This window comes from Triturus cristatus, chromosome 7 (genome assembly GCF_964204655.1).
Source record: "Triturus cristatus chromosome 7, aTriCri1.1, whole genome shotgun sequence".
Classification (NCBI taxonomy): Eukaryota; Metazoa; Chordata; class Amphibia; order Caudata; family Salamandridae; genus Triturus; species Triturus cristatus.
Window position 1 is genome coordinate 289,423,174 of NC_140590.1, and position 20,295 is coordinate 289,443,468.

The 20,295-nt window shown below is 42.4% G+C and overlaps 1 protein-coding gene and 1 long non-coding RNA gene across 3 annotated transcripts in view; one reads left to right on the plus strand and one right to left on the minus strand.

The window, feature by feature from the left end:
- The window catches only part of LOC146809469 (uncharacterized), a 137,907-nt gene extending 126,713 nt beyond the window's left edge, over window positions 1-11,194 (plus strand). The window contains exon 2 of the long non-coding RNA XR_014966436.1: window positions 9,371-11,194. This is a non-coding gene — a long non-coding RNA (uncharacterized LOC146809469). The remainder of the gene's footprint in view (window positions 1-9,370) is intronic.
- LOC146809468 (excitatory amino acid transporter 2-like) overlaps window positions 1-20,295 on the minus strand; it is a 968,543-nt gene that overhangs the window by 758,137 nt on the left and 190,111 nt on the right. The gene's annotated exons all lie outside the window — the stretch shown is intronic.

Sequence of the window (20,295 nt, forward strand, 5' to 3'; positions counted from 1 at the left end):
TTTGGGGTAGGCATTTGATTATCTTACATAGCATGTGGAAGATGAAGTAGCAGGAGGAGACAGAGTTGACGTGAGTCATCATGGTTAGCTTGTTGTCCAGTATGATGCCTGGGTTCCTGGCGTGGTCAGTGGGGATATGAGTAGGTCCGAATTCTGAGGGCCACCAGTATGCGCCCTAACAGGAGCTTTTGTTTCCGAAAAACAGTACACTATTATGTCCGTGTTGTACTTCACCCAGTTGTTCTACACCCCGTAGGTGACGCCTGTCATGCAGCTGTGGAGGCAGGTCTTGGTGTTTGTGGGGTCTTCAGAGAGGGAGAGTATGAGTTGTCTGTCGTCTGCCTATGATATGATGTAAAGTCAGTGGGTTGTGGCGATGCTGGCCAGAGGTGCCATAAAAGTGTTGAAGAGGGTGGGGCAGAGCCAGGATCCTAGGCGTGCTACCCAGATGATTTCCTTTGGTTTGGAAGTGAAGGTGGACTTTATGAGTTCTTCCGGTGAGGAAAGAGGAAATCCATCTGAGAGCGGCTCCTGGGATGCCTATGCTGTGCATCCTTGTGATGAGTGTGTGGTGGGAGACCATATCGAAGGCTGCCGAGAGGTCTAGTAGGGTCAGAGCTGCAGTCACTCCTCCATCAAGTAGGGCTTGGATGTCATCGGTAGCTGCGATGAGCGCTGTCTCGGTGCTATAGTTGCTACGAAATCCGGATTGGGAGGAGTAGAGTAGGAGGTTCCGTTCCGGATGTGAGTGTTTGGTTGATGGCTTTTCCTAATACTTTGGCTGGGAATGTGAGTAGGGAGATCGGTCAGTAGTTGGTTAGTCTGCTGGGGTCTGCCGATGTTTTTTTTTGTGCCCATTATCAATTGGGCTCTTAGGTCTGCTAAGAAATAAGGAATTGCTGGAGGAATTGGTAATTGCAGGTCTATTTCCCCTAGAAATCTCTCTTTTCCTTGGAATTTCACACTGAGGTTTTCGCTGTTTCCAGCAGCCGAATTCTTGGAGTCCAACTAAACAGGTCCACATTGATCCCACGGATCTCATAATTCCGATGAGGCCCTTAGGGGGAGGTGACTACCAGTGCTCAGCTCCAGCAGGAAGACATAAATGGGCCTCTACCTGGCCCTATAGTAACTTTCTTAACTTAACAAGCAAAAACAATGGTACAAGAAGGTAATCCAACTTAGTGATGCAGTCAGTGTTTACTAATCCTATGTTTTATTTACGATACACGTGTCCCTATTCCCTAAGAGAGTTCCTTTTTCCAGGTGTTGTTCTATCATAGTTTTGTCTTTCATGCAACATATGAGTCTGTTATAGCACACAATGCCAGTTGAAGTTCCTCTAGATGTCTTGGTGAATTCAGGGTGTTCACGACAGGGTAGGACGGAGAGCTCTGGAGTTGAGGCTGAAGACAGTGCAAGTTTCTCACAGTGCCTGACACTGGTTCATGAAGGTGTTAAGATTATATGATCACCCAAGCCTTGGCCTTTCAACAGAGTGCACAAAGCAATGGTCACATATATGGCAACTGTAATTGCAATTCTACGATAAAGTGTGTGAAAGAGGTGCCCAGCTGTTTAAATAATCTTTTTGGTGACTGTTCTTTTTTATAATGGTTTCTCATTTTATAAGATGTGTGGAGGCAAAAAAGACACAGATGAATGCTGCAAGTGAGGCAACTCAGATCAAACAGTCTGAGATCTTAGATAGCAGCCTATCAACAAGAGACACAAACCAATAGGCATATGCCACAGATCACAAAGCTACGCCTCTATGGATAACCTAATTTGCTGATAGGCTCAGTTCTTCCATAGCAAAGAAATCTACAGGTTATGTAGATCTCACATGTCATCTTGAGCACAGCAACACCCCTTAAAGGTCCAACACAACTCAAAGTCAAGACCCCAAATTAGCACAGATTACCATCAACCAGCCTATCACAAAATTGACAGCCAAGCTGCTTTCCCATATCTTCTGAGCAGCACAAACCCATTTTCAAATAGTTATTTCACAGAAGAAACGTTGGATTGCACAGCGCCAAAAGCAACATTTTAATCCATTTTGGTTCATATAAATCGGAAAGTCATCTTTTTCGTAAACCAAAACTCACATAAGTTCCTCCAACTTCAGGGTGGCGAAGAAGTGACAAATTTCTCAACTCAATACCTGTTTACGTTTCATAAATACATTACTGCCTTATAATGTGCTTTTAATGTTTCCCAAGTAGAAAGGATGAAGGTTATGCAATGAAATACTTATTCTGCCCAGTCAGTACGTTTTTGTCACTGGCAAATACTGTGGTGTGGTTGCATAGGCCCTGGGCATAAACACTTCCATTTTCTATATTCACATTTAAAGTTGACATCTTTTTACACAGTGACCTTTGTAACACATTTTGGTTGCACATCAGAGTACTCCGAAAATAATTTCTTACATATATATTTCTCTTTGTAGGCTTATTATCGTTTCTTAGAACACTCTGTACAAGGTCTCCAGTACAAGCTTACTGTGTTATGGATTGTTGTCTGTTAGGCGATAGCCCTGGTTGGATAGAATAAATAAGCTGTGGCCGGACCAGAGTTCAGACACTGAATGCATGGATTTAGTTTAATATATGAACTGCATGGACCCTTTCTTAGGCAGAGGAGCATTTCGACAGGATTCTCTGGGTGCCTAAATTCTAGCCCAGCTGGATTCCATCCATATCCTGAGAAGGATGGCAGCCTGCTCTACATTAGACACGACTGTCAGATGACAGACGCACATAGGTAAATGGGTAGTTAGACCACTCTATGGGATCGGGCAGATTAGCACACCTTTGCTCATTAGGATAGGCAGAGCTAGGTAGGAGTACCATTATATTTATTCATATAATCTAATGCAATTGTAGAATGGTTGAATCATTCACCCTGTTTACCATTCTTGTCATGCTGGTGACATTAGTCTGCTTAATTCTATTATTCATTGCAGCGCTTATATTTTACACAAGATTCCAGCTGCCTCAATAAATATTTGAAACACCACTTGTGCAATTCTTGTGTACCTCCTTGGGCATGCCTGAGTTGCAAATGAAAAGGTAAGATTTGTTTCCACAATTTCCTTGGGGGATTTCCTTAGGGTTGTCATGTCTTGAGGTTGCAGACACTATCCAGGGCCCTGGTTTGTAGCCCAGAAGACGCACTGACCAGGTCAATATATTCTGATGTATGTGTGGACTCTGTCACACATAGTCTTGATGCTTATGTTGCCCAGAAGCACAGTCTTACTTAAAAAGTAGGAACCGTACGATATGGCGCTACCAATGTACTAGGTTGGATATTTATTTAATAGGTCTACCAAATAGTTTTCTTAAATGTGCCCAAAGACTCTACTAACCAATTAACCGAAGACGTACATGGTGTTAGGGATACATCTTCCTCAAGTAAATAGGAAACCATATTTTTGTCTGTAGGTTGTTCAAGCTTGAACCTTTAAAAGGATCACCCCACTATAGTTCCTGTTCTTTTTTCTGCTTTCTTAGTGGAATGTAGAATACTCTTCATTCCTTTAGAGCACAGAAAGAATGTTTGCGTTTGAACAGAGGCAGTTGTTGTGAGCCTTCTTCCTTGCCGGTCGCTTACGAAGATGCTTGTGCAAATGTGCAGCTACTTCGTCAGGAAGTCATCTTTACAGTTACCTTCTCTAAATTTCATAAACAGACATGGCTGACGATGAACCAATAAACATACTATGTAACTGTAGACATGCTGTAACACAAATGTTACTACATCATGGGCTCACCACTGCAGGTGGAAATATTACCTTTGTGGGAGGGGCTCACAAAGTGCACATAACAGAGGTATTCTATTCATGGGTAACAGTTCCAGCAACTGATGGTCGACCGGATATTTTCATTACGACACTGCACAAAATGTTCTCAACAATTACACACCATATGCGGATCTAGAAATACCACTCACATATCAGGAGCACGTAAATTGGATCCAAGGCACCCTTTCACATACGGCAGCTAATGTTAGACTTAATCCCCTCAGCAATGAAGGAGCAACATGGACGGTCTTAGCTGGTTACACATCATATCCAGATATAATAAACCTTACAGCAGCAGAGATACATGTACTTTACACAGATATAGTTAGGTTATACAGAAGCATGACACAGCATATAATGCGAACAATGGCACTAAACCCAGCGAGGAATGCTCAAGCTGCACAACCGCATGTAGTAATGCAGGCAATTAGTCCAGTAACTATTCATTCAATAATGGAAAAGATTCACACTGGACGGGAGGAAATTGCACCAAAAACAAATCAGCTTGAAGCAGTATTTCCCTACACAGAACGTCAAGAAAAACATAGAATTCTCACAATATGGCTCCCTTTAGGAATTGTTCCTGCGGTAGAAGTTTGTGCCACATGGAGCACAGTGTTCACTGCAGTGCATACCACAACATGGTACGCCATCCATTGCTGTTACAGATTCAGAAAGAATACGAGCCCTCGACTTTGGGATGAAACCGTTGGACAACTTTGCCACATCTCCTCAAGGATTTTAAATAATATTAAAGCGGGAGTGGCAGCACTAGCGGTACCCCAATGTCTTGCACAAGTTCCAGCAGTGAATCAGGAGTGAAAACTACCAAAATGTATTACAGTAACCTATAGGTCGAGATAGTTTTGGTGCCAAACCTAATCACCACAAATTAGGGTCATTCTGAAAAGGATAAATCCAAACAAGCACCTGACTCTAAAAAACGCTGGGAGAATAAGAATAGCGCAGAAACATTTAAACCACAGGGTGGGTCTCCTCCACAAGAGCCTTCTGTAATGCGCTATCATCTGTGCAAACGTGAAACACTTAAACAGCCTGATAGGTATCAGTATACTGATGCACCTCCTTCTCGCTCCTTTCAGGAATCATCTGAAAAACAGTTGGAGAGAGGGCGATCAGAGCGCAGGATGAAGGAGTATGTGAAAAAAAGGACGCTCTACAGACTTCATTATAAACAAGCATTTGCAATGCAATACGTCTTCCAATTACGCGAGTTTGAGCTATTGGTATTTTAAACAACAATGCCTTCTTATTTTTGTTTTGCTTTTTAAAACCTAAATAAAAAGCATTGTCAGTGGCTTAAACTCGTGTAAATGCGAGACCTATTGCATTGCAAATGCTTGTTATTATTTTGCTAACGTCTATAAAATGTATAATATAAATTCACACATTTAAATACCCGGCATCAGAGGGAAGATCTTCCCTTCCGTAAGTAGTGGCCCCTTTCAGCAGCGCTTCCAATGCGCTCCAATTAGAGACGCTTGACGCTAACAGCAGTCCTTCATCTGCTTATCTGAGTCTTCAAATTCACCTGCCTCGGCGATCTTGTTTCTCAGAGGGGGTATGAGGGTGGTCTGGAGTCTAGTCAAGTGTGGACCATTACAAAGCTTGCATGCCTGTTTCTTGCAGTGTTCAGCACCGACGCACCGTTGGTAGGATCTTGGGTAGCACGCAGGTCTATGGAAGTGCGGACCCCGACATGTGTGGTGATATAAGGAAAAATAGGATACATTTTGTGCAAAGACAAACAGAGTTAAGGCCTGCAACATCTTTGCAGAAGTTTCAAGTTAAAAGCAGCTTTAGGCCTCATTAGAAATACAGGCCCAGGCCTCTGCACGAGAAATAGGTCAGAAAAATGCATGTTACAAAGGACATTGAGTTTAGCTGAACTTAGCAGGTCATACAGTTCACTGAAGTGTGGACGGGTGGATCTCCAGGATAATGAGAAATAAATAGAAGGATGTGATCATAGGAAAGAATTTAGGAATATAGGAATATAAAAAGTTTAAATAAATACAGGTATTAACTCAGCAGGCCTACCTACCTGTCAGAGGCAGGGTGGTTTCAGAGGTTGGGGAAAGAGAGGTGGAAAATGTATTAATGAAATAGATACTGATGCATTGTCCAGTGTAACCTCTATAGTCAAACATAAAGACAAGGTCCTCCAAAGTGCCATGGGGTCCTGTAGAACACCTGGTTGAGGTACACTCTGAAACAGAGACCAAATAGGACACAACTGTACAGAATGGCACAAGGCTACTAAATACCACACATACCTATGGCCCCAAGAGCCTGGCAGTTCTCCCATTCAGAAGAGACTCAGAGGCAGATCCAAGGGCAGTATAAAGAAAAGCCATTCATAAAAACAAGTAGTAGATGCACAAGCCTAGAAGAGGCCAAGAGGGAGACCACAAAAATGGCCAAAGCCAGAGAGTCCTAATGATAATAAAGCAGAAGAAGGGACATTGGGAGAAAACCAATGTCCTCCTCAGTTGACTCGCATCAAGATAGCTAAGTGTCATAAAAACAACACAACTGTCTACTTTGTATATCCATTTCAGATACAGGCGATAATATCTATGACTGGGCAACATATACTTTAGATGAGTGAAGCCAAACACAAGAAGACCCCATTCCAGGCAGTGTTGATATTTTGTAGATGGGGTTCCACAATAGATTAGGACACAGGATTGAGACACACAGGTGCAGTAGTGGTCAAAGCAATGTTGCATGACTCTTTAGATATATTGCTGATAGCAGACCAGATAACGTTGTCACCTTATTACTTAACTCAGGTTGCTGAACTAGTAGTTTTAGCGCCAGCACTTAAACAAGGGGAAGGGGAAGCAATAACCATATACTTTGATTTAGGCTATGCCACTGCAATAGTGCAAAATGGTCCCTTAATAAGACACATACTATAGTTTTGTTAGCTAGTAAAACATTGCCACCTTCAGACCCATTGGATGCACAAAGACAGGAACAGATTTAATATATAGAAAGATACCCAAGCATTGCTATTTATAAGTCCTAAATCAGCTACATTTCCTTTGGCACACTGCTAGGAACAACATGTCTCTCTAAATACGCCAGGATTGGTTTGTTTGCAGCTTACATGAGATTACCACAATGTAGAAATACACCTGTACTGTGTGCCAGCAGGGTTCATTAAACCCCACCTTTAGAGTAACAGTTTCTACAGTACTTGACATTGAGAGCCCTCCACTGGGATTAGGGCCAACTTTAGGGCTGTGCGACCGGTGCCACCACACCGGATGCTGGTTTCAGGTGGGGGGAGCGCAGGTTCCAAGTATATTGTGGTTTTAAAAGCATTTTCTAACATTCCTTGCCTCAGGCAAATCACAAAGTATATACAAAGTGCATACAATGTGGATAGGTTGGTGGGTTACTGTTTCTTGTTAGCAGGATACTCTTTGTTGCTTGCAGTTTATAAGTTAAAACTCATAATATATAGCAGTGAGCTATTGACTGTCATCGAGGGGCTGTAGAGTTACCACAAGATATGGAGAGTTATACTTTCTGTTCAGTCTTTTATTTTTCTAAATCTTGCAAAAAAGTCGAAATAACTTTTTATTAATAAAGAGAACTCCCAACCATGGTATCACAGTTCAAACGCTGAGTTTGTACTTCTCCAGCTCAAGCGCTCTTAAACTATACTGCCTATCAGTATGGATGACATGTAACTCCTACATCTTGTAGTTCTCTGTCTTATGAAATATTTCTTAGACATTGAATTACATGTGTGACTGACTGTCACTATGTAATGTGGGTGTGGTGTGGAGTGTTTTGACACCCTTCCCTTGTATGAGAATTAATTAAATGCATCTGTGAGAGAGTGTTTATGGAGACTTAAGCGGCACTGTTAAGGGTTGGTAGTGAGGGAATCAGTGGCAGAGGTGGTCATTGGGGAGTGCCAACAAACATTTTCACACGGGGCGCCACCAGTGATAAAGTAGGCACTCATGTCCATTGTGATGCCAAGTTTGCTGCTAATTTTCTGGTTGGTGAGGTAATGCTCCAGTGGGGCATTCCTGAGGAGATTAGATTTGATTTTGGCACACACATTTCTTTCAATAATATCTTCTCCCATCTCACCACTTTGTTAAGAATGATACACACACTCTTGTTAGCTTACCACCCCCAAAGTAACAACATCTTGGTATGCTTAATTTACCTCTTAAAACACACAATAAGTAAACTGTGTGTAACATTGGAAAATAAATGGTTGTACTGACTCCCAATAGCACTGCTCACCTCGAGAAACATCTCAGGTCAGACTACCAATTGACCCCACATCAGATAGTGACAGAGAGAAGGATGAACACCATTGTGCTACTAACTAGACATAGGTGACAGACTGAGAGTGCACCTGAAATAGTACAAACTTAAATGTATGTTCATTTGTCTCACCTAACACAAGTGTCAAAGTTTGTCTCTTAACAGGGTACACTGTAGCTGCCATGCGCGTCAAAGCCCCTCCAGATGATGCCCCTCCAGTGCATGACTAACAGACATCCTTACTGTTGGAAACTCCAATTTGCATTAGAAACTGTTTCATCAGTGGAGAGATTCTGACAGCACAGTTGCCTGCAGTGAAAAATTCGCAGCTACAAGCAATGGATTTCTTTTTCACTCCAACATCTGCCTGACCCTAACTGTGTCATCCATCCCTTTGGACACCGAGCAGGAAAAAGAGGGGGGAGAACAGGAGAAGCAACCGGAGTAAAGCCTTCCTCCACCACTTAAACAAGAGACATTTATTTTAAGTTATGTCCTTTAATTTTATTTTTTCCTTCTCTGTGCGCTAATAGCCCTTGTTTGTTTCTATTATATGCATGCGCAAAACAGCTGATAATGATTCTGACCATGATCTTCTCTAGACTGCTTTGTTTTGAAGATATGTGGTACTAGGTACCAGCACATGCTTAGTATAGGCAAATCCACAGCTAACACCAGTTTTTATGTATGCTCCCTTATTCCCCCTGTTGCTGCAGTAGATAAATTGCATTACCCTAAAGAGGTATTTCCAAGCTTTTACTCACTGTCTTTTGCACCTGTTTTATGTAGAATAAAAGCATAGCTGCAACCAACACATCTTAGCCCCCTTACTGTGTAAGTTAAAACAACAAAATTTGATACCATGGCTGAGGTACTACTGACATTGACAGATAGACTATAGAAAAGAGAGCAGATATCAAGAATGAAGGAAACAGGTCATAAGAGAGAGTGGAAAAAAGGGATATTAGACCCGGGTATTTTAGAGGTAACTCAACTATCATCTGAATGTAGTACAGGATCAGTATTTGCCAATGATAAATGGCATACTGGTGTCACATTCATATGTAGAGTTGTATCATTGTATAATGGCAGGGACAAGTAGCCCTTTAAGATTTGGTAACATAATAGGACAGTTTTAGCTAATATGGAAAGTAAACATATAGAGATATATATGGACAGGAACTAAAACTCACACTCTAGAATAGCAGTGAAATTAACTCAGTTTTCTCTTTGTTTCAGAGGAAATAGGACAGTAAAGGTGAAGTAACCTCAACTGCAATACCACTGTGGACGACGCCGACATGCAGGGGGGCACCGCCAGCCTTGATGGACCCCTTTTGTCAGTACGGGAACCAGCTCCATATGCACCTGACCCCGAATTGGAATGGCCTCTGTGACTGTTTACACACCCTCCCTGGTGATACCAGCAGTGAACTTCTCCGATTTGTATGACCATCCCATGTGCTGTCTAAGAGACTTTGTTTCACCATCAACGGAAGAAAAAGCAAGCTGCAGAATACTATGGCACTGCGGTTTGGGAAAACGGTCCCACAGAAACACAGACTATTCAATGACACACGTGGTCCTAAGTAGCATGGTGGCAGTCATTAGGGTTTGCCACCGAAGGGTTGACCCGGGGAGGAGAGAAGACGGTCTGGCTAGGCCCAGACGCAGTTTGCAAGCCCCCTGCGAGCACCCCTGTTCTTGATTTTTAAGCAGAACCAGAATAAAGTTGATAATGACAGCCATGAGGGGTGTGTGTTCAAGAGGACAATGGGACATTGGCTGAGGCCATTCAGACATTGCATGATCTACACAAGAAGATGGTCGAAGAGGGGGGTGCTCCTGATGAGTGGTTCAAGGGCTAGTTCGATTGGGTGCCGTCCTGGATGTCGGGGTTGTTCAAGGCCTTGTTGCCTCTAATTGTTGTATTGCTTTTGATGTGCCTTGTATTTCAGGTGATACTAGCCTGTTGCAAAAAGATGACAACTAGCGTGGGAGGAGCATTCTTGATCAGGAAAAACACCACAGATGTCTTAGAACAGAGTGTTATATATGAGGAGATTCTCTTTGAGGATGGGAGATTAGGAGAAGAAGTAGTTGAAGAATCAACTAGAGGGGGGAATGATATAGGGAAAAATAGGATACATTTTGTGCAAACACACACAGAGTTAAGGCCTGCAACTTCTATGCAGAAGTTTCAAGTTAAAAGCAGCTTTAGGCCTCATTAGAAATACAGGCCCAGGCCTCTGCACGAGAAATAGGTCAGAAAAATGCATGTTACAAAGGACATTGAGTTTAGCTGAACTTAGCAGGTCATACAGTTCACTGAAGTGTCAGAAAATAACCTGCCAGGTCAGGAAATGGCCTGCAGTCACAAAGATAAGCCACTGCATGAAGCATAGATCATATCTTCTTCAAGTCTCGGGAAACCAGTAGTGTTTTAAATGTTAGAACTACAAAAACCACAAACCACAAACCACAAGTCCATATGCTAGGACGGTGTCAATCATGTCTTTTACAATCGTGTTACTAATGCATGCACACATAGATTAAGCACGCACACAGGATGGACTGGCTCAGGTACAAGTTTTGCCCCTGCTCATAAATCGCTTCAGTTGAAAACCACATGTCACACTTACACGATGCTAGGCATGATGGATGAAACCTCAGGTCAGAGGTCAGAGAAGCGTGGCCAAAAAGCATTAGGCAAAAATATAATCACTTGCTTCACAGGAAAACAGATGTGTGTAAAAAGTTGTTAATAACGTCTTAAGTCTGACAACAGGAAAACCACTGAGAGGGTTTCCGCCAATATGAGATGCGAGGGCCATGTGTGCTTTGTTTTCAGGAAATTGTTGTTTCTGCTGATTTTAATCTACTAATTTGTGACGTACATCCTATGCTTGTAACTTTTTTCTCTTGTGGTTTGGAGGAATAAATACAGATGATTCTAAGCTGGGGTAGAGACATCGAGTTGTATCTCCCTTGAGGTGAACTGATCTCTCCTGTAGTGACTGATCCTCACTACAGTATTGTAATAAAACCATATTGTATTGTTAACTTATCATTCTTGGTGTTTCTTTAATAGATATATTTTCCTCTAACAGTGGAAGCAGTGAAGGGTGTGGGTAAGTCTTGTAAAGTGCATGGATCAGAGAGGAGAGCTGAGCCACAGGGCAGTGAAGATGTTTGACCACTTGAAGGCCTATGTGTTTGTTCGGGGGCAGTGGTGGCTGGTCCTGGGACAGAGCAGGATGCACCGGGAAGACCTGGCGTGCAAAGGAACCTTGCTTCATTTGTAATCAAATAATTCATTTTCTTAAGATATTTATCTGCTCTCCTTTTTAAAGTACAGTTTACAGTTGCACAGAAAATGGAAAACAGAACCTAGATCAGAATGAAATATATATAGTCACGCTCTACCTTCTCTTACCCCACAGGAAGAATCTCAAAATAAAATAACTAGGGTTTCTCGCGTTTATGAGGGTAAAATTTTACTTGTATGTGCAATTGTGAATTTTCAGCCAAGTGCAAATCGTAACAGACTTTTTAGTGTTATTTGTCCGCTGATGATAACTAAAAACAGCAGAGCATGGGCCTCATTTATGAAAAGGGACGCATCACTGCGTGAAAGCAGTGATGCGTCACTTTTCACTGCGCCCTCCCTGCGACTCCAATGATGCGTCATATTTACAGTATGACGCATCATGTCGCAAGGAGTCACAGATACGTCAGTATTTCTGACGTATCTGTTGGCGCAAAAGTGACGCATTGCTGGAGTGTGTCACAAAAGTGACGCAGCTCCAGCAATGTGTCCTTTCACATGGGGCAAGCCCCATGTGAAAGGGCCTGCGTCAGTCTTACGCCTGCTGTGAGGCAGGCGCAAGATATTGACGCATTTGCACCCTAGAAGTGGCGCAGTGAAATCTCGTAGATTTCACTGCGTTACTTCTACGATGCTTACTTACGTGGGAACGCCCACCCTGCATACATTCTACCTGACGCAGGTATAATGTAGAGCAGGGGTTTACAAAGTGACGCATCTACATAGATGCGTCACTTTGTAAATATGGTGCAACAAGGTCCAGTTGTTACGCCGCTGATGCGTCACAAAAAGTGACGCACCGGCGGCGCAAAAGTGACGCAAGGACTCATAAATGAGCCCCCATGTTTCTTCTATCAGTCATACATGCACATAATGTTTTTAAGGTAAAACGCAGACCACAAAGTGCTTAACAGATTTTACGTACCACAAACTGACTGACCTTGAGGGAACAAAAAGTCCTGCTTATATACGGAACCCTTTGCTTATTCAGCATGCTCGCCTCAACACTAATAGTTGGCAGAAAGTACAGACCACGTGTAGCGACCTGAAACCCACTGCTACTGTGTGCGTGTGTGTGCAGATAACACTAAAACCATCTCATGCTGACATGTGCGAACTTCTACCATGGCCTCAGGAATGTAATGAGAGACACGCACATGCAGTGATGGCTGTGGGAGGAAAGAGGGAGGTGCTACGCACCTCAAGCTTGGCAGACTGCAGTCCATGCCCAATCCTTGTTTACTTTAGTATATATGTATCAGCCATGTCTGAAAGGTAACTTTTTCAGTGGGATACTTTACAGTCAGCTACGTTAAGATGTAATACAATACCAAAATGTTAACAATATATTTTGGCTTTATACAGGGAAAATAAAACCGGGCACTGACTTGGGGTGGGGGCGCCATGTTCATCGCTTTAAAAGCACCAGATGCCGCGTACTTTGTCCCCGCAATAAAAGTGTCAACTCCAGTGATTAATGTTCTTCCTGGAGAGAGTCCGGAGCTTTGACTACTGAAAGTTTTGACTGTTGATAGGTGCAGAGGGTTAACATGTCTGCTGCAAAGAACGTGCGGTTTTGTCAGAGATCCTTTTCTTACTTGCAGGTTATAAGTTAAAATCTTAATATAGAGCACTGAGCTATTAACTGCCATCAAAAGCTGCATGCAAACTGCAAGGAAAATATTCGAGCTATATATTTTTTGCCCAGACTTAGTTGTTCTCATATTGAAAAAAAGGTTCATTTGGGTAGAAATCAATTCTTTTTATTAAAGAAAACCCCTAACAATGGTGTTAAATTTAAAATTCTGAATTTGTGCTTTTACAGTCCAAGGACTCTTAAACTATACTGCATACCAGTATGGGTGACATGTGACTCCTACCCCTTGTAGGCCTCTGTCTTATGCAACATTTCCTATATACTGATTTTCACAGCGATGATTGATTGTCTCTGTGCCATAATGTGTGTGATGTAAAGTTTCCTGACATCTTCAACTGGCATGAGTGGCGCTATAAAACGAAATGAATCTAAGAGACAGTGGTTATGGAGACTTTAGAGGCACTGTCAAATTGTGGTAGTGAGGGAATCTAAGGTGGAGGTGGTCATGGGGGGGCCTCAACAAACATTGTCGTACAGGGCGCCACCTGTGCTAAAGCCGGCCCTTGTTTAACGTGTATGAGGTCGTTTTATAATGTGTACTTTTTTCTTGTAATTTTTAACTATCGTTTGTATGATCACTTGCTTCTTCAAAAAGGCACGTACGGCTGGTTCCATCTGCTGATTATTAGTGTTTCTGTAAGGCGGACAGGACGACTGTCTGAGAGGATTGCTTCATGTCATGCTGCACTTTCACGTTAATGTGAACATAAAGCACGGTGCCTGCGCTTAAAAAAAACAAGCATTTGCATTGCAATAGGACTCACATTTATGCGAGACCTATTGCATTGCAAATGGGAGTACGGGCGGGAAGGCACGAACAACAGGACTGGCCGGGCGAGAAAGAAGGCACAGACAGCGGGAGGGGGGGGGGGGGCACAGGAAGAAATAGTGCTCATGCAACATGAACTCAAGAGTCAGTAGCCATGGAAAAATACAAATGACGACATGGCCGTCATAAGGAGGCACTAACACCCTATAAACCAATCAGAAGGCATCATTTAGAAAGGACAAAAACACAAGCCAATAAAAAAGTGGGCAGGGAGTTGGCGTGGGGTCTCCCCCGTACTCTACTACCACAGATCAATCCCAGAGCAGCGCTTGCGTGCTGGCTCAGGGCTCGACTTAAAAAGAAAGAAAAAATCCACAACCAAAGTCTAAGTTCAAAAAGAAAGGTGGCAATTATTTTGGTTAGATACACTACAAATACTGAGGCCTCTGCTTCTGAACACGGAGTGGGCACTGACTCTGCTAGACAGTGCGGTAGAGATATTGAAAGATCGCCATAATCTTCAGGAGTCTCTGGTGGTGAGAGCTTTTGAAGAGTTTATTTGGGTGGAAACATCAGATCTAAGACTTAGCTCTCCAAGCAGATTATATGATTTGTTACTTAAAATTGAGGGTGATAAAGAATGCACTATTAAGGTTCTCTTTTGGGAAAACCTGACGTTAGCCTATGACATTCTCTTGACTGAAAAAGATTGGCCACAGGAGCTTGTAATAGAAGCCCCAGTAGGAGAAACAGTGATACTTACAGCCTTCTCCAGGTGTGTTCCAGAATCAGCTAAACAAGCGTATGCCAGGGAGTGAGCTCTTGCACAAGCCCTGGCATTATATCTCAATCATTCAGGATGGGATGAGGATTCGCCTTAGCACATAATACCCATAAGGTCTAGCTCACAAGTGCAACCTCAGTACCCCATTAAAAATGAGGCTAAAAAGCATGCGGGGAAATGTTAACACAACTTGAATATAAAGGCATCGTCAAGCCTTGTAACTCACCAATTAACAATCTTTTGTTTCCAGTAGCAAACCCAGATCACTCATACAGATTAGTTTTAGAGTACAGACATTAAACAGTTATACTCACACAGTGCAGCGCTAATGAATAATATAGTGAGCCAAAAATATAAAACCACATTAGACATATCATATGGCTTTCTCTGCCAAAACATAGCACCTGTAAGCAGGTATGTGACAACATTTACCGCATTAGGGTCACAAAAACAATTTTTTCGTTTGGCGCAGGAGTATAAGAACAGCCCAAGTTTGTTCTCTGCCCATGCAACAGAACTGTTACAAAGACTGGACAATGAAGCATTGTCCTATGTCGATGATACTTACCTTACAGATGATGACTTAGATGCCTCTCTGGTCACAGTAGATCGCTTAATCCTGGAATTTACTATGGTTGGATAGAAAGTCAATTTCCATAAAGCCTGAATTGTCTATCCCGGTGTCCTGTTCTTGGGATACGAGTTGTCTAATAAGGACAAAACATGATTGGCACACTTCTTAGAGAAGTGTGCGCTTTTGCAACCATCAACCTCAATAAAAAGGCTACAATTGCTTTTAGGTTTTCTAGATTTTGGTAGAACATCCATACCAGATTATGCATGGTAAAACCGTATAATAAACTGATCCATCCAGACTTCTCAAATACACATTTGACACCAGAACACACAAAGATTTTGCTAGCTGCAAAATACTTATACACACGTGTAAACACAACAAATATGGTAATGCGCGTAATTGTTGGGACCACAAGATACACATATGCACTTTTCAATGAGGGTGATACTGTACCAATAGCATATAAATTGCACCTATACTTCAGGGCTGAAATGTATTTTGCTTCCACAGGACAAATTCTGATAGCGGTACAGACCACTGTGGTGAGAGAAAGATTGCTGGCTCAGGGAAATCGCCTAATTGTCGTGACTTCCATCCCAACCTTAAAGGCTATCACAAAGGCTAGTGTTCCTATGTGGATAGAGTGGGCCAATTCACTACCAGGAACTGATGTAGACTATATATTTTACTCTACGCTACAAACACAAGCATGCCTACAATATGAAAAAGAATATCCTCTGCCCAGTCAAATAATGCCTCTAGAACAGTATTTATGTTTATCTATGTTTTTATTTTTTTAAAGCGTGAACTTGAACTAAAGGTATCAGAGCAATTTATAGAGATTGCACAGCAACGTTTACAGGAATACATAAGAGAAAATACAGGGTAAGGATATACAATAGATGGTATAGTGGATGGGCAAAAGAGTTTGGTGGAAGCGATGGTTGGCTGATACAGGTGTAAGATGGGTCAATGCACAGTTTTATCCAGAGGCAAAGATGTTCAAGCTCATTTGGGGTTGGGGAGACAAGTATCCAAGGACATTGATTGTTTTAGGAGGTAGGGTACAGGTATTTGTTGAGGAGAAGTAGTTTGAGGTTTTTCCTGAAGTGTAGGAAAGACTGAGTGGTATGACGATCCTGTGAACAGCACATGGTTGCTAAGCAGTCTTAGCACTGGCATCAGAGAGTTCAGGACATCTTGAGCCAAAGAAGAAAAGGCCCATACACATCAGTTTTTCTTAAACATGTGAACTGCCATAAAGTGCAGCACACCAGAGCAGAGGAACTGGACAGTGCTATCCCCACAGCAATTTATTCAAATTAATGGTTAACTGTCCCCTGAATTGGAAGAAGATATTCACAATCCCTTGAATACTATAGTCAGTCCTTATGAACAGCCTGGATACACAAGATATTGTCAGGTATTTTTGCACCCATGAGCAAAAGTTTTAAGAATGGCTTGCAATAGGAGAATGGTACACATGGTACAATCCGATGCAATAAGTTACTACTGATCTTTGGTTGGCAGGCATGAAAAATGGCAACATCTTTGACTTTTTTTTTCTTGGGATATTGAGAAACTCAAAAAATCTCTACAGTATGCACCATGAGTACACGTGGCATGGGCAAAGTTTAAAATCCAGATTCCTTATCATAGTGATGGTCAAGAAAGAGGCAGAACATTACTAATCTTAGGTAATTATATTTCTGGTGGGTACTACTTCATTTCACAGATTCCTCACTTTACCAAAATTACTTTATAGTTTACACTGATGGTTCTGCTTGGTTTGCAGTTGGAATAAAACATCAATACTCCACCACTTGCACAGCGGTAAAGGGTAAAATGAGGGATGGAGAATTCCAGCCTTTAAAAACATATAATCACTAGATGATTGCAATGCATGGCTGGTTGAACTAAAAACTCTAAATCTGGCACTAACAAATACTGAACCAGAGCTCCCCACACTTATAGTGTGTGCTCTATAATACTGAGTTCAGTCTTACAATGAGTATTTACACTATTGGAGCAAGAATCAATGTAGAGACTCAAAAGGTTATACTTTCAAGCATAAAATGCTTTGGAGAGAAGTGGCAAATCTCAAAGCAAATTTGCAACAGACTCATGTTATTCACACACTGAGCCACTAATGTGTTGAAATACACGCTGCAGGGAATTCAATCGCTGAATAATTCGCAAAGGCAGCAAGGAAACCTGCTGCCATCGCTGCAGTGACTCATTCCAGAATTATGAAGACTGTCATAGCTCTGCATGGTGGCACCCCCTTACCAAAATCATTTCAAGCAAAAAACTCCTACCTATTAAGTGCGCAAAATATTCACTTTGCTCGTCTTCCAGGAGTGGGAGATAGAGTAATCCCAAATTTGGACCGCAGGCCAGAATTAATCTTACCAGCAAATGAGTGGTGGCATCTGCTCACGCAGGGGTGGCGGCTACAGTTTCACTGCTACAGCAATGATACTGGTGGCCGGGTCTGTACAAAGAGACTAAATACTATAGGCCTTATTAGGATGGCGGTGAGACTGCCACCAACAGCCCGTCATCCTAATCAATATCCCCACCCGCCACATTAGGATGGCAGGTGGTGTGTTGGTGGTCGGAAAGACCAACCAACCGCCATGCCTCCGACAGGCTCCTTGAGCCCGCAGGTGCATCGAAGGGAATTGTATTCCCTATAATGATGGCGGTGCCTGCCAGGCACTGCGGTAGGGAATACAATGTCCCTTTCCACCCGCCTTTTCATGGTGGGTAACGCGCCATGAAAAGGCAGGTGGAAAGGGACTTTGGACACCCGTAGCGGGCCCCCCTTCTCCCCTGCACTCCAGACATGGGACCTGGGGGTCACCTATGGAGCCCCCTTACATATCCCTGCACCATGTGGCAGGCACCACATGGTGCCTGCCACGTAATGCCGGGATATGTGCAGTGTCCCATTTTTGTCTTGCGGCGTGTGCTGCAGCCAGCAGGACACACCGCAACACAAAATATAGGCATTGCGACCGCCGTGGTGGCAGTCGCATTGTAATGCCGAAGTCAGGACTGCCGGTAGACTGTCGGACGGTCCCGTCCCTGATACGGTGTCGGCCCGCCATCGTAATCAGCCCTTATGTCCTTAAATGTGATATCTATCAGCAAATTAAAGTTTCCACTACAGTACGTCCATCACAGACACCTCTCTTGATTTCCAACAAGCCTTAGATACACTACAAATACTGAGGCCTCTGCTTCTGAACACGGAGTGGGCACTGACTCTGCTAGACAGTGCGGTAGAGATATTGAAAGATCGCCATAATCTTCAGGAGTCTCTGGTGGTGAGAGCTTTTGAAGAGTTTATTTGGGTGGAAACATCAGATCTAAGACTTAGCTCTCCAAGCAGATTATATGATTTGTTACTTAAAATTGAGGGTGATAAAGAATGCACTATTAAGGTTCTCTTTTGGGAAAACCTGACGTTAGCCTATGACATTCTCTTGACTGAAAAAGATTGGCCACAGGAGCTTGTAATAGAAGCCCCAGTAGGAGAAACAGTGATACTTACAGCCTTCTCCAGGTATGTTCCAGAATCAGCTAAACAAGCGTATGCCAGGGAGTGAGCTCTTGCACAAGCCCTGGCATTATATCTCAATCATGCAGGATGGGATGAGGATTCGCCTTAGCACATAATACCCATAAGGTCTAGCTCACAAGTGCAACCTCAGTACCCCATTAAAAATGAGGCTAAAAAGCATGCGGGGAAATGTTAACACAACTTGAATATAAAGGCATCGTCAAGCCTTGTAACTCACCAATTAACAATCTTTTGTTTCCAGTAGCAAACCCAGATCACTCATACAGATTAGTTTTAGAGTACAGACATTAAACAGTTATACTCACACAGTGCAGCGCTAATGAATAATATAGTGAGCCAAAAATATAAAACCACATTAGACATATCATATGGCTTTCTCTGCCAAAACATAGCACCTGTAAGCAGGTATGTGACAACATTTACCGCATTAGGGTCACAAAAACAATTTTTTCGTTTGGCGCAGGAGTATAAGAACAGCCCAAGTTTGTTCTCTGCCCATGCAACAGAACTGTTACAAAGACTGGACAATGAAGCATTGTCCTATGTCGATGATACTTACCTTACAGATGATGACTTAGATGCCTCTCTGGTCACAGTAGATCGCTTAATCCTGGAATTTACTATGGTTGGATAGAAAGTCAATTTCCATAAAGCCTGAATTGTCTATCCCGGTGTCCTGTTCTTGGGATACGAGTTGTCTAATAAGGACAAAACATGATTGGCACACTTCTTAGAGAAGTGTGCGCTTTTGCAACCATCAACCTCAATAAAAAGGCTACAATTGCTTTTAGGTTTTCTAGATTTTGGTAGAACATCCATACCAGATTATGCATGGTAAAACCGTATAATAAACTGATCCATCCAGACTTCTCAAATACACATTTGACACCAGAACACACAAAGATTTTGCTAGCTGCAAAATACTTATACACACGTGTAAACACAACAAATATGGTAATGCGCGTAATTGTTGGGACCACAAGATACACATATGCACTTTTCAATGAGGGTGATACTGTACCAATAGCATATAAATTGCACCTATACTTCAGGGCTGAAATGTATTTTGCTTCCACAGGACAAATTCTGATAGCGGTACAGACCACTGTGGTGAGAGAAAGATTGCTGGCTCAGGGAAATCGCATAATTGTCGTGACTTCCATCCCAACCTTAAAGGCTATCACAAAGGCTAGTGTTCCTATGTGGATAGAGTGGGCCAATTCACTACCAGGAACTGATGTAGACTATATATTTTACTCTACGCTACAAACACAAGCATGCCTACAATATGAAAAAGAATATCCTCTGCCCAGTCAAATAATGCCTCTAGAACAGTATTTATGTTTATCTATGTTTTTATTTTTTTAAAGCGTGAACTTGAACTAAAGGTATCAGAGCAATTTATAGAGATTGCACAGCAACGTTTACAGGAATACACAAGAGAAAATACAGGGTAAGGA